Source organism: Lipotes vexillifer, unplaced genomic scaffold (assembly GCF_000442215.2).
Source record: "Lipotes vexillifer unplaced genomic scaffold, Lipotes_vexillifer_v1.1 scaffold58, whole genome shotgun sequence".
Classification (NCBI taxonomy): domain Eukaryota; kingdom Metazoa; phylum Chordata; class Mammalia; order Artiodactyla; family Lipotidae; genus Lipotes; species Lipotes vexillifer.
The window spans coordinates 4320238-4325207 of record NW_006781997.1 but is presented as its reverse complement, the minus strand read 5'-3'; positions in this window follow the sequence as shown (position 1 = coordinate 4325207).

The window sequence follows — 4970 nt, the reverse complement described above, 5'->3', positions numbered from 1 at the left end:
TGTACTTTTATTCTTTGGGCATTGAAGCTGTTTTTCACACCTCAGTCAGACAGGCATGAAGAGTATGATGGGAACCTTGCCATGCCTTATAAGTAGACCTTGTCCTCAAACCAGGCTGTTTTGTTGGCTTGGCTCTGAGACCCTCATCCTGACAGTACTTCTGACTTGTAGTCTTGACCTTTTGCTTGGTCTCAGTGATCCCAACATTGTTCTCTTTTTGTCTTTGATAGTACCTTGTCATGTCTCTAGCAGGAAATCAGGTATATTTGCCTCCTTCCAATGAAAAGTAGGACCAACTTGGCTTCCCAGGGAAAGTTTGATGACTCCAGGCTGGTGCTTTGAATCCCAGTTACATTCAACAGAAGAGAAAACTTAAGAATGTGGGTGTAAAGATGTGATTAGTCACCAGCCCCCAAATTTGATAAATGGTACATAATGTCAAGTTCCATTGTTGAGTGTGTTTCAGTCCTCAAGAGATGCCTTAGGGATAAAGCCAACTGGGTTCACCTTCAAGTAGGGACAGAAAACATTGACCCAAGAAGCTGAATTTGATATTGTTGTTTTTCAATAGCTCCTCTGCTACAGACTGAATGTTTGTGTCCCGACGCCCCCCCCCACCCCGGCCAAATTCATTTGTTGAAGCCCCAATCACCAATGTGATGGTATTAGGAGGTGGGACCTTTAGGAGGTAATTAGGTCACGAGCGTGGAGCCTTAATGAATGAGATTAGTATCTTTATAAGAAGAGACATGAGAGAGATAATCTCTTTCTCTCTCTCTCCACCATGTGAGGATATAGCAAGAAGCCATCCATCTACAAACCAGGAATAGGGTTCTCACCAGGAACCGAATCTCTCAGCACCTTGATCTTGAACTTCATAGCCTGCAGAACTAAGAGAAATAAATTTCTATTGTTTAAACCACCTAGTCTAGGGTACCTGCTACAGCAGCCCAAGCTGTTTAAGCTATCCTCTTAAAAAATACAGATCTTGGGCTTCCCTGGTGGCGCAGTGCTTGAGAGTCCGCCTGCCGATGCAGGAGACGCGGGTTCGTGCCCCGTTTCGGGAGGATCCCACATGCCGCGGAGCGGCTGGGCCCGTGAGCCATGGCCGCTGAGCCTGCGCGTCCGGAGCCTGTGCTCCGCATATGGGAGAGGCCACAACAGTGAGAGGCCCGCATAACGCAAGAAAAAAAAAAAAATACAGATCTTCCTTAACTTATGATGGGGTTATGTCCTGATAAACCCATCGTAAGTTGAAAATATCATACGTCAAAATGTATTTACTACATCTAACTGAACATCATAGCTTAGCCTAGCCTACCTTAAACATGCTCAGGACACTTACATTAGCCTACAGTTGGGCAAAATCATCTAACACAAAGCCTATATTATAATAAAGTGTTAGATATCTCATGTTATTTATTGAATACTGTACTGAAAGTGAAAAAGAGAATGGTCCTATAGGTACAGAATTGAGATACAATTAACATACTATACAATTCACTAATTTAAAGTGTACAATTCAGTGGTTCTTTAGTATAGTCACAACCAGATAGGTCCAACCATCACCAGTCAATTTTTTAGAACATTTTCTTTTTTTTTTCTGATCTGAATTTTATTTTACTTATTTATTTTTTATACAGCAGGTTCTTATCTATTTTATACATATTAATGTATATATGTCAATCCCAATCTTAGCTCGTATTTTAACCATGGACTGCCAACCCTGTATCCTTAAAGATCTCATTTGGTGAGTTTAAGAAGCTGGCACAGAGTAGCCAAGTGCTGGGAGGGGGCGAGGAGAGACTGGTGTCAGACTGCCTGGCTTCCCATAGTGGCTCTGCTCACAGACTATCAAGCCTTCTGAAGTCCTTATAACCTGCCTCTCAATCTCCTAATTCTGTGTTTCTATTCAAACAAAAATTCCATTAACCAAGAGAATTGTTGGCTAAATGAAGATTTCAGAATCAAACCCATAAAGTGCTCTCTGTTTATTTAGGAACCTCTACGCTAATTACTCAAACTTCTTGATTTTAAGATTTTTATCTCTCTGTTTTCTGACCTATGATCATCTCCATGTGGTATGGAGACACGATTTTCTTAAAGTCATATGGCACAAACATTAAGATTTTTAAAGAAAATGGAAAGCATCCTCTTTGAAAAGGCAAAGCTGTTTGACAAACAAGCTGAAATTCAATCCTTCCCATATTCACTAAATGAGGATCTTTCTTGAGACAAAGCATGTGAAGGTAGGAGATATAAGGCTTTAGAAAAAAAAAGGTGGACAATAGTTTTTAATAGGAATAGTCTGATTTCTTACTCATCACTAGGACTTTTTATTTTAAACCTCATTGAGTTTCTGCATTCAAGACGTTTATCAGGATAAGAATTGGTAATTTGCATGGAAATTACAAACTGCTGTGTGGGGACAGGGCAGAAGGGATCTGCAGAAAGACCAGATACCGCTGCTGAGGTCTTCCTGCTGGAACGTTCATCCTTTTGCTTAAAAGAAATGCATCTCCTGTTTAAATGGACTGGTGGCTACTAATGGTCTTTGTTTTCTTCAAACTATAAAGTCAAATCACGTGTTGGAATGTAGGGAGAAGGAAAAAAAGAAATCAGAACCCAGTCTCTTAGCAGAAGTTGATAGAAATGGCCCAGGCTTTTGAACGGAGAGCCCTCATTTGTCCCCAGCTTCATGATTTCTCTCGCTGTAGGCACTGCGAGGTGGTCAGGCATGTTTTCATAGACGTTCTGCTCTCACCCCCTCCACACCAGATACCTGTTCTTTGAAACCCTCAGTCCTCAGGTCTGAATATCTGAGAGTCACAGTGGGGAGGCCAGAGGATGGGAGCCACCTCCCCTTGAAAGTTTTCATTTGCTTGTTCAATGTTTTAAGCTTCCAACTATGCCTTCCAGAGATCACAAAGGATCACCTTCACTTCCCCAGTGGCTCACATTAGCATCAGGACAGCATCCCGGATGTCCAAGCAGGAAGTATCACAGATTCTCCAGTCAGTCCAGCCTCCTCCCTGTAGACATGAGGCCCCAAGAGGGGGAGCGACTTGCACAGGTTACAGAGTTCGTGGAGCCAGGACTAGACCCAGTTCTCCCTGACTCCTTGTCTAGAGCCTTTCCCCTGCCCCCTGTATCACAAGAGCATAAGAGCAGCGGGCAGGGGTGGGGCTGTGCTAGGGGCTGCTCAGTCCCCCTAGCCCTTCCTCTTACTTCCCCAGCTCTGAGCACGTTGGATTTAAACTCAGAGGTCACAGCCTAAAGGTCTAAAAGTCAGTTTCAGCTTCAGAATTTGGATACCCTACAGTCCCACACCCAGGGCTCCCCAATTTGGTACCCGCTGCTTCCTGCTGTCGTCTCCCTGTTAAGCCCTTGCTCCCCAAGCTTCCTCTCCAGTTCTTTCTCCCTGGGTTCTAGGCTCGGATGGAGGGGCCAGAGGAGAAAGGGGGAGTCACTGGCGCCTGTTAGCTGAGCCGGAAACTCAGCTCCCAGGCCCAATCCCAACACTCATATCAACAGTTTGTGGCTGTTATGAGTGAAGTGGAGGGCTGTCCTTTACCTTGGGGTTTCTGAATGACAGCTGTTAAAGACATGTGTAATTCCAGGAGGAGTACGAGGACCCTGGCTCAGCCTGCTTGCAGAGCCTCAAAGTTCCTCCTCCCTCCTCTCATCACCCAATCAAACGGCCCAGGTCTCTGGACTAAACGTGGCAACTGTGAAGACAGCAGAGCTTAGAACCCTCCTCCAGCAATCCACACTGGTTTGTCCCCTCCATCTCAATCTCCCATGAGAGAGTGGGAATGAACCACTGGTTAGTGATGGGCTCTTTTAAGCCTGGGGGATGAAGCTGCCCCACTGTGCCTCTTCTGAATGTGTTTGGAAAAAGACAAAGCAAAATAGAAACTGTGCAGTTACCCTAAATCCCACCCAACACACCACAGAAAACAAAAACGAAATTTCAGATCCATTTGGGAAACAATAGTTTCAATAAATAAGTTTCTTGGCTTCACAGCTTTTCCAGCCTCAGTGGGCTCTGGGAGCATCCTGCAATTAGGTAACAACCACCCCAGAGCTAAGAACCCATTCAGATCAAGTATATGAATGTTCTTCAAAAACTATATTTTAAAATTACACAAATGTAAATACGTACTAGGGATGTAATGTACAACATGATGACTGTAGTTAACACTGCTGTGTAATATATAGAAAAGTTAAGAGGGTAAATCTTAAGGGTTCTCATCACAAGGAGAAAAATTCTTTAGTTTTTTTTTCCTTTCTTTTCTTTATATTGTATCTGTATGAAATGATGGATGTTAGCTGGACCTATTGTGATAATCATTCTACATTAGTATATGTAAGTCAAATCATCATGCTGTATGCCTCAAACTTATACAATGATGTAAACAATTATTTTTCAATAAAACTGGAAAACCAAATTAAAGATAAATAAATAAATACAATTACACAAATGTATTGCAGGCAACTAGAACTTGAAAACAGGGTTATTCCTTGAAAGTGAACACCATAAATCAATAGATAGTGCACTGGAAACGGAATGAGGGAACATGGGAGAAAGTCTAGGCAGGAGAAAGCCTGACTCACATTAATATCTATAGAAGAAACGGAAATTAGAGAAAGGTCAGTTCTCTGTTAAGCTCTGCAGCGGGAGAGGGTTTGACCTGCTTATTCTAGCTGTTCAGTGCCGGTGGCAGAAATCCACACACGTGTGTAACAAAGACTCTCCTTGACCAAAATAAAGTCAAGCTCCTCCGAGCCCCCTTTGTGATTAGGCCTCATCTTTGGGCCCTCTCTGGCCTGCATAGGTAGGTTTTAGTAAGATTCCTGTTAAGTCAGTTTAGAGAGACTCTCCCACCCTTGATATCTGATCACCATTGATAGCTGATCGCATTCCTCATTCCCCACTGTTGATACATAAATCCTTGACCTGCCTTCAG